The sequence below is a fragment of the Capra hircus genome, chromosome 19, assembly GCF_001704415.2.
Source record: "Capra hircus breed San Clemente chromosome 19, ASM170441v1, whole genome shotgun sequence".
NCBI classification, from domain to species: Eukaryota; Metazoa; Chordata; class Mammalia; order Artiodactyla; family Bovidae; genus Capra; species Capra hircus.
This window is the reverse complement of record NC_030826.1, coordinates 59,782,160-59,792,538: the sequence shown is the minus strand read 5'-3', so window position 1 is coordinate 59,792,538 and position 10,379 is coordinate 59,782,160.

The following is a 10,379-nucleotide window of genomic DNA, read 5'->3' as shown; positions in this document are numbered from 1 at the left end:
GCTCAGGCTGACGGTGCAGCACATCCCAACATGCACATTGGAGAGGGTTCCATGAATCACATTCTTTGTTCTAATCCTGCGTTGACTCATTCCCGTGTATTGCCACGGCTCCTGCTGCAACTTGACCCAGGGTGCTCTGTTCGCCTTGTTATACAGTCTTACTTTACAGTGGGCAATGCTGCTGTCTCTCCACCCCGACGGCAGAGTGGAGTCAGAGGAGGCCAGGAATTCATCACTTTCCGCAGCGCCCAAGCAGAAACAGGCATCCTGATAGATTCATTCACAGACTCCGCGCAGACAGCTTTATTCCTCGGAATTCTGCAAGGCACATTCTCTTCCATCCCAGGATCTGCCCCTGCTTCCAGTTCCACAGAGTCAGGCAAGTCTGGAACCCACGTAGATTGTCTATTCCAACCATATTTTGGCCACGTAATTTGAGTTTGTGCTGCAAAGAGGAAGTGCAATCTGCTAAGGAAACTGAAGTCTGGTTAGTTGTGAAACTTCTACCTGTATCTCATGAGCTTCCTGCTAACTGATTGGTCCAAGTGCTCTCCGAGTCGTGGAAACACGCCTGTTCCATGAATTTCGTTGCCTGGGCTTGATTTGGTACCTCGGGTCTCCAGGGTACTGGTCTTCATGTGCAAAAGTCAGACTCACCCAAGAAGATGAAGATACTCCAGGGTGATCTGTTGTGAGAGCTGCTGAAAGGTTAATGTGGTGGCAAGTTCTTCTTAGGAAGTGAAAGGATGGGGGAAGGTGTCTCTTTCCTGTCTACCAGCTTCCACATGCCACCAAAGAAGCAATTTCCAGACAGACGAACTGATCAGAGCCATTGATCTGCCATGCTTGGTATGGATGATTTTCCAGTGGACACCTCAACCCTTCACTGACTCAGGACCCTGAGAAACTTACATTTTACGAGGCTGCAATGCTTCCTCATCAGTGGAGAACCTATTGCCTGGATAGTTTTGCCTAGCTGCCAGGCCATCCTTCCCAATTCATCATTCACATTCCCGGAGGTTCACAGTCAAAGTGAAAGTGTCAGTCACTTAGTTGTGCCCAGCTCTCTGTTATTCAATGGACTGTGGCCACCAGGCTCCTCTGTCCATGGGATTTCCCAGGCAAGAACACTGGCGTGGGTTGCCATTTCCTTCTCCAATGCATGAAAGTGAAAAGTGAAAGTGAAGTCGCTCAGTCGTGTCCGGCTCTTCGAGACCCCATGGACTGCAGCCCACCAGGCTCCTCCGCCCATGAGATTTTCCAGGCAAGAGTAAGGATCCATAATTAGTTATTAGGGCTTCCCAGGTGACAATACTGGTAAAGAATGCTCCTGCCAATGCAGGAGACGCAAGAGACATGGGTTCTATCCCTGGGTTGGGAAAATACCTTGGAGTAGGAAATGGCAACTCGCTCAAGTATTCTCACCGGGAAAATTCCATGGACAGAGGAGCCCAGTGGGCTGCAGTCCATGGGGTCGCAAAGAGCCACTGAGCGACTGAGCAGTTGGTTATCAATTTACCCTGATCTTTAAAATAATTCATAAGCTACCTATACTAATCTAGAAATGACTGGGAAAAAATTGGAATTTATTTCCCTGTGTGTAAGCAAGGCTGAGCAGTGGATACTTCATGTGACATTTAAGTGCCTTGACAAATTCCATTTAATCTGCCTAAGTCAGGACTTCTAGACAAGGTGACTGAGTAAAAGCTCTTTCTTTCGGCAGTCCTCCACAAAAGACACCCAAAAGATCAAAATTTAAAAAGAGGAACGGAGAGAAAAGAAATCTCTTCTCCAGTGTAATGAGGCCCACAGCTCAGACACTGATGAAAGTCTGAAAAGCACAATGAGACCTGGATCGTTCTGAAGCAGGCCGCCAAGAGAAACTGTATCTTCAGTTTATAAGCTTATGGCTAGTATTTTTTTTTTTTTCTTTCTTAAAGTGACAAAACAAAGATCCAACCAAAGACCATTTTTTCTTGGAAAACCAAAACGCAGGCATAAAGAACTGACCTATCACACCAACATCTGGTTCAGTAGAGCCCTAGTTCCTGCCACAGAGCAATGGGGAGATAGAGGAAGATGCAGAAGTCACCAGCATTTTCCAAGATTTAATCCCCAACGAGAGAAATGTCTAGGGAGACAGCCAGGCCAGAACAAGAAGAACAGAGAAACTAAGGACACGTTCCCAAAGCAGAGGGCGGAACAATTAGGTGACAAGATGTTCTAAGGAGGAAGCTTCTGAGAGATGGGGCAAGCTTTCACCAGCAGAAAACCTGGCATTTATTAGGCATTTAGCAAATAGTCCTTGGTTGATGGAAAGAAGGGCTTCCCAGGTGGCACGTGGTAAAGAATCTGCCTGTCAGTACAGGAGATGGAAGAGATCCTTGGGCCGGGAAGATCCCCTGGAGAAGGACACAGCATCCCACTCCAGGATTCGTGCCTGGGAAATCCCATGGCCTGAGGAGCCTGGCGGGCTACAGTCCTAGAGTTGTGAAGAGTCAGACGTTTTTGAGCGGACGGAAAGAAGGAAAGGACAAAGGGGGGGGTGGCGGGCGGGGAGGGCAGATGAATGGCAGGCGCTTAACCATCCTGTCTCCTGGGCTCCACCCTCGCCACATACAGATGAAGCTTTTGTTTCTTTTCTGGTTTCCTTCCCAATGTCTAGAGCCCGTGTGACGGTCTGGGTGTACCTACATCTGGGCCAGAAGGGTGACATGTGTCTGACCTTAAACTCTCGGGACAGGCAGGAGTAGTCTAGGTCGCCTGAGAAGTCCTTGGATACTGAGCAGATGTAAATCCTCTTTCACACTTCTTTAAGCCAATCATTAAAAATAACAGAAGTACATTTAATTTCAACCAAGGGGCTATCTTTGGATTCCATGAAGATTAGATTTAAGAATGTGTATTTACACTTTCTTTGGTGTTAAAATAATATTTGCATTGGTGTCAAAGTTAGAAACAAGTTAAGTTTTAAACCTGTGCATTTTAAAAGTGACGTATGTCTTGTTAGTACTTGTGAGAGTTTCTTAAACTTTCTTTGCTCCGTTCTCTCATGTATGTATTGTTTTGGGGTAGTCACTAAGTCATGTCTGACTCTGGTAACTCCATTGACTGGGCCTTCCAGGTCCATGGGAATGGCCAGACAAGAATACTGGAGTGGGTTGCCATTTCCTTCTCCAGGGGAATCTTCCAGAACTTGGGACCAAACCCAAGTATCCTGCTTTGCAGGCAAATTCTTTACTAGTGAGCCACAAGGGAAGCCCTTTCTTGTGTATAAAATAGTAGTAGCAGTATCTGTCATGCTTGATGTGAAGATATAAATGAAAACTATTTATAAAGTACCTACTACGTGGTGTCTGGTACATTGTAAGGGTCTGATTTCTCTGTTTTTAGACAAGACCCTAGTGTAATAGTATTTTCTGTGTCTGTCTTTCCCAAAGTACTTTGGAACCCCTTTAAAAAAACAGAGGTATTCGAACACTATCAAGCAGAGAAAGTAAGACCTAACATTTTTAAAATGTTTGAAATAATATGTTAAACTTAAAAGGACCTGAACACGAAGGGTCATCTATGTAGATGGAGGGTATAGCGTGTGTTTATTCTTTACAGTGTGAGCAGAATCCAAAGTTGATTTTCCCCCATCTGACTTCCTGCATTTACTTCCATTCACTTTCCAATGTCAGCATATCAGAGAGGGCAGTACTGCAGAAACCAAACCTTCCAAGTGGGGAAGTTGGAAGAAGTCTCCTTGCCAAGCTCAGCTCAGATGGTGGGAGGAGCTCCCTGCAAAAGGCCCTTGGCAGAGGAGCCAGCTGAATCCCAGGACGCTGGTCTCAAGTTACCCAGACCTCAAGAGCGGGGAAGAATTCTTGTCTTGCCTATGAGCCTGCTCATGAAGTTAATTCCCGTCCAGGGCAGCAGCTCTCTCTGGCGTGTTTTTGGGGATGTATGGGGGTGTTTTGGGATTTTACTACAACTGGTTGTTGTTCAGTTGCTCAGTTGTGTCTGACTCTTTGAGACTTCACGGACCGCAGCACTCCAGGCTTCCTTGTCCTTCACCATCTCCTGGAACTTGCTCAAACTCATATCCCTTGAGCTGGTGATGCCATCCAACCACTGTGGCTGGACGATAATTCTAATATTTAATGCCAGGGGCCCAGGGATTCTCATCCTGCAGCATGCCAGGGAGTCAGCAAGTGAAAAAATACCCCGTCTGGTTTGCCATCTACTGCCTTAAAACTATTTCCAGTCACGCATAATCACGGGCACATGTATGTGTCTATATAATAAATAAACCATACATGTATATGAAGAAAAACATGGATTCTATCTCAAGATGTTGATACTGACCAGGGTTCTTGGCTGATGCCAATCAATGGAAATTGATCAGAGGCTGGACAACAAAATCCAGGGAAAGCTTTCCTGGGGCCCCTGCTGCAGCAGGAGGGATGGAGGACAAGTGACAGGTTTCCCTGCTTGTTCCCTGAGGAGGGTGGAGGTGAGCTTCTTCCTTATATAGGGTGAGGGTAAGCGAGGGTCATGAGTCTGGCCAGAGGGACAGCTTAGGTGGTTTGCCTAGCCCATTGGTGGGTCATGTATAGTACCCTGCTTTTGTTCCCAGCTCTAGCTAAGTGGCGGTTGGTCTTTTGGGCCTTTTGGTATCTCCTTATTCAGAATCTGGGAGTAGGGAATGGCAGCCCACTCCAGTATTCTTGCCTGGAAATTTCCATGGACAGAGGAGCTTGGCAGGCTGCAGTCTTCGGGGGCGCAGGGTCAGACGCGCCTGAGCGACCAAGCGCGCTCAGCACCTGCCCCGACCGCGTGTGCACAGTTGTCTGAAGTTCCTCATAGTTCCTTCGTATTTTGTTTCTCAAGGTGTCTGTCCAGCTGGGAGTGCCACAGCGAAGGGTCCTGGGTCTCAGCCTGCCTCAACGCTGACCTAAGTTAAAGCACAGAATGTCTGGCTGATGCGTTTCTTAACAGCTGAGCTGCTTAGAGATCTGTTTCCTCTGCTTCTGAATGTTAGACTCAAACCACTCTCCAAACCACTGGATCCAAGAAGCAGCTCTTGGGGATGGAACTGCGTGTCTCCGCCACACTCAGCTTCTGTTAAATATTTAGAATGGCAACAGATCTCTAAGAATCATAATTTGCCTTTTTTTTTTTTTCACCTCCAGGTTTAAAGTTTCTCTCTTAAAGAAGCCCTTGGGAGAAAAAGTCAGTCTGGGTAGCGAGTAAATCTGTGTGCGCGAACCCACACAAGAGGCATCTTCTTCAGGAATGGATGCTTTTTCAAGAAAGATTTTTGTAGGTGGTTCTTTTTCATTCTGACGTTGTGCTTATATTGGGCTCCACCCCCACATTCTTTCTTGCAGTTGCATTTTCAGAAAGCCAACTCATAAAAAGATATGTATCTTTCTTTGCCCTCTACTGGGGTGGAGACGCTGCTTATTTATATACACTGTCAAAAACAGATGCTATAGAAACACACACTCTCAGTTTTGGGTGGCAACGTGTCCTTCCTAACTTCATGCTGACCTGGAGGAAATTATATCCTAAGGAAATGGAAGGTGCAATAGACTGGTGAAAACTCCATTTGAAGAATATCTTTCTTGAGAGTTGTCCTCTTCAGGTGGAGAACTTTCAGGCTCCCTTTTCAATGGCTTATCTGGGTCTCTGAGCAAGGAAGGTTTGGCTATTATGGGTGTATTCTCCCCAGCAAGGTTAGGAACATTTCCTGATTCTTCCCAGCCAAAAGTTAAAACATCAAAGAAGAAAGCAGAGTTTTATGAGAAATGTTTTCCTGGGAGCTTAAGTTATATACTGGGAGGTGGAAGAGAGAAATTTTACTGGGATGCAAACTCTTGCTTGCTGTCAGGATAGCTGTTGTAGCAACTGAAGAGCTTATGTGTTGCCCAGTTTGAGGGCAAGCTCCAAAAGTCAAAAATCTTTCCTTAGAGTGTGTATACTTCACCTAATACACGTCTTCCTCGCATTATTTTATTTGTGAAAGATGAAAGTAAAAAGGCTTGTATGTTTTTCTAGCTGTGGGAGAAGGAAATGATAACCCAGTCCAGTATCTTTGCCTGGAAAACTCTATGGACAGCAGAGTCTGGCAGGCTATGGTCCACGGGGTCGCAAAGAGCCAGACCTGACTGAAGCACCTGAGCACGCACTACAGTAGTAAGAATTTCTTAAGAATTTTCTGTCTATTTCGTATGAACATTTCATCATCAGCTCCATTAAAAGGAGCTCCATTTGCTCCACTAGAAGCATCATTGTATTTCTTTTTTTTTTTCTCGAGCAGTTTTAAGTTTACAGCAAAATTGAGAGGTAGGTTCCCAGGTAGCACAGTGATAAGGAACGCACCTGCAGTGCAAGAGCTGTGGGTTCAATCCCTGCTTCAGGAAGGGCCCCGGAGGAGGAAATGGCAACCCACTCCAGTTAACTTGCCTGGGAAATCCCGTGGACAGAAGAGTCTGGTGGGCTACAGTTTATGGAGCGGCAAAGACTTGGGCATGACTGAGCAAACACAAGCTGTAAGGACTAACTAGGAAGGTGCAGAAATTTCCCATACATGCGACACCTCCCCCATTATTAACATTTCCCATCAGGGTGGCACGACTGTTACCATCTGAAATAGGAGGGAAGGGGGCAGGACACAGCCTTTGTGAAATAACAGAGCCCAAGGACAACACATAGGCCTGTTAGAATCAAATAGGTCCAAGATGGTGGGTGAATTCCACTAGACCTTGAGCCTCAGTGTACGCTCACTGTAACGCATCAGTTAAACAGCACACCCACAGGCGCCACGGCAGCTCTGAGGCCAACCATAAAAATCAAAAAGTGGACAGTGGTCCAACTCCTGGGAATGTCTACCCATTTCCCAAAACAGCTGGAATAATCCTCCCACTCATTAGCCTATGAAATTACCCAGCCTGGAAAGATTGACCACACCGTATTTTGGGGCCTCTCACCTTCTGATATTGTCCACATCTTGCGCGTGGAGTGCATTAAATTCTGAATAAATCCACCCCTTACCTATCATTTTATCTCACTGAAGTCTTTCTGTGATGGGACACAAAGAACCTGAGGCTTGGTGTTACATATTTTATGGGTATCATAGTTTTTTAATATTTGTATTTTAAGACAGATATCACATTCCCCTGTGTGCTCAGACGTAACCAACTCTTCGAGACCCCATGGATTTTAACCCACCAGGCTCCTCTGTCCATTGGATTTTCAGGCAAAAATACTGGAATGGGTTGCCATTCCCTTTTCCAGGGGACCTTCCTGACCCAGGGATCAAACCTGTGTCTCCTGCATTGCAGGATCCTCCAGGGAAGCCCTTGAGTTCCTGAGATCACATAAAATCAGCAATTTCTCAAGCCATCTGCCTACTGCCCTGGAAGATGCTCTATCAAGGCTCAGAAGTTCTGTTTTGCTTGTCCCACTCTTTCTATTTCACCCTTGTTTCATATTCAATTCTACTTCCTGATTCTCTCTCAGACTGGAAACGTAGCACAGAAATCCAGCTCCCCCTTCCTAGAAACGAAAAGGTCTATGAAAACGTAAAGCGGGTGAAATTTCTAACTCAGTTGCACAAAAGTAGCAGTTTCTAACTCAGACTTTTCCAAACTGTGCTCTCCTAGAGGGGAAAACCCTGTGCATGCTTCTATTCACCTTAATATAGAGATGCCAAGAAGGGTCAGAGGAGGTTGGAATACCCACCGAAGGTTAACCAGGGGGTCCCTCGGTCTTGCTGGATCATCCTTCATCTGAATCACACCTCCTAGGATGCTGGTGGTGTTCTGGGCACCCCAGCATGACTCTCGTGACTTCTGAGATGTTATGTAGGGATGCAGGTGAAAGTGTTAGTTGCTCATTTGTATCTGGCTCCTTGCGACCCCATGGATTGTAGCCCACCAGGCTTCTCTGTCCATGGGATTCTTTAGGCGAGAATACTGGAGCGGGTTGCCGTTTCCTTCTCCAGGGGATCTTCCCAACCCAGGGATCAAACCCGGGTGTCCTGCATTGCAGGCAGATTCTTTACAGTCTGAGCCTCTAGGGAAGGCCACGTAAGGATGTATCTATTTATGTAACAAACAGACTTGAAGGTAGCAACTCTTTTCCTGAGCCACCTGTGCTCTGTCATGAATACTCTATCTGACACCCTACAGAAGTCGTCGTGATGACTATGCTATCTAATCTGGTAGCAAACACAAACTCCCTGAACTCTGAGTCTATTGACTGAAATAAAAAAATTAACCTCTTAACATCTTATTTTGCCTGTAAAGATGCTACATAAAAGAGAAAGTGATATTTTCTAGGAGTCGAAGATTTTCAATCTAAAACAGAACCATCACATTCAATCTTCTTACTCACCCCAGTCCAGAGACAGATCCTAAGAACTGATGTGACCGGTATATCAGTGTTCCTCGTCCGAGAAATCTGTTACTTTCTTTCTGACTTGCAAAAGATGCTGTCCTACTCAGGCAGGTGATATCTGCCTTCTAATTACTGTAGCGTTTGTGGCTTGACTTTTAGGTTTTATATCCTCTGGTCATCTCAAATTCTAAGAACTAAAATCCGGACTGTGTTTAAAGTTCTTCTATTTAATAAAATAAGACAGTGCATCTATACATTCAAAACTGGTTTGACTGATTTAAAAAAAAGTTGCTCAATGTTCAAAGAACCTGCCTGCCAATGCAGGAGATGCGGGTTTGATCCTTGGGTCAGGGAGATTCCCTGGAGAGGGAAATGGCAAGCCACTCCAGTATTGTTGCCTGGGAAATTCCATGGACAGAAGAGCCTGGCAGGCTACAGTCCACGGAATTGCAAAACCGCCGTTCAGGACTGAGTAAACAGCAACCGCAGTGGACCCCATACAGTAGAAAGGCTGTGTCTTGGGCAGCTAAGACAATAAGCAAGGCGTCTGTCACTTTGTACATCATGGTTGTACGGAAACAGCACTTTTATCTATTACTTCATCTTTCAAGTCATTGTTCTTGGTTAGATAGCGGCAGTATCAGCAGTTTAGCCCTTTGACCTCTTTGACCTTTGAAAGCCCTAAGGCCTGGCTTCTGAGAAGAGTTACAGGGCGGAGCTGCAGCTCAGTATCTAATCCAGCCCTCTTATAGTCTCTTTCTGTTGCTGTTAAGTCACAAAGTGGTGTCTGACTGTTTGGGACCCTATGAACTGCAGCATGCTAGGCCTCCCTGTCCTTCAGTGTCTCTTGGAGCTTGCTCAAACTCATGTCCATTGAGTAGGTGATGCCATCGAACCATCTCATCCTCTGTTGCCCTCTTCTCCTCCTGCCCTCAATCTTTCCCAGCATCAGGGCCTTTTCCAGTGAGTCAGCATTTCCCAGCAGGTGACCAGATCCTAGCCACTAAACCAGTGGCTACTGACAAGGGCCTTGGCCCTTTGGCCTTGCAGGAAAATAATTCCCACAAAAATAAAAAGAGTGAAAGAAGTGAAGTATTTATTAAGAGGAAAAAGCACAGCACATGTGAATGGACGCACGGGTGGGCTCAGGGAGAGAGAAGCCGAGTTGTGTCCTCTTGGTAGAGTTTGAATTACTTTTGTGAGGCACGTCTTCCTGGTCTCCTTTGGCCAATTATTCTGATTTGACTGGTTCACAATCCATATTTGGTGCATATCAAGATCCTCCCATGTGTGTGCACACATCTCTTAGCCAAGATGGATCCTACCACAAAGGCATCTGGGTAGAGCATCCCTTGACATTGCTCCCCTTTGGCCTGCAAGAGCGTTTTCTGTGCATGTGTGGTTGGGAAGTTTTCCTGTGGTCACGTATGGATGTGAGAGCTGGACTGTGAAGAAAGCTGAGCAGCGAAGAATTGATGCTTTTGAACTGTGGTGTTGGAGAAGACTCTTGAGAGTCCCTTGGACTGCAAGGAGATCCAACCAGTCCATTCTGAAGGAGATCAGCCCTGGGATTTCTTTGGAAGGAATGATGCTAAAGCTGAAACTCCAGTACTTTGGCCACCTCATGCGAAGAGCTGACTCATTGGAAAAGACTCTGATGCTGGGAGGGATTCGGGGGCAGGAGGAGAAGGGGACGACCGAGGATGAGATGGCTGGATGGCATCATGGACTCGATGGACGTGAGTCTAAGTGAACTCTGGGAGTTGGTGATGGACAGGGAGGCCTGGCGTGCTGCGATTCATGGGGTCACAAAGAGTCCGACACTGAGCGACTGACTGACTGAATGAGTGTGGTTGGGAAGGCTCCTGGCTTTGGGAAAGACAGATACACGGTCTGAGTAGGGTCCAGCCTCCTCCCTTAATTGTCCTGCTATTCCTGTCTTGGCGTTTCGGGCAATAGGGAATGCATCTCCAATTGCTTACTCTGGGGCG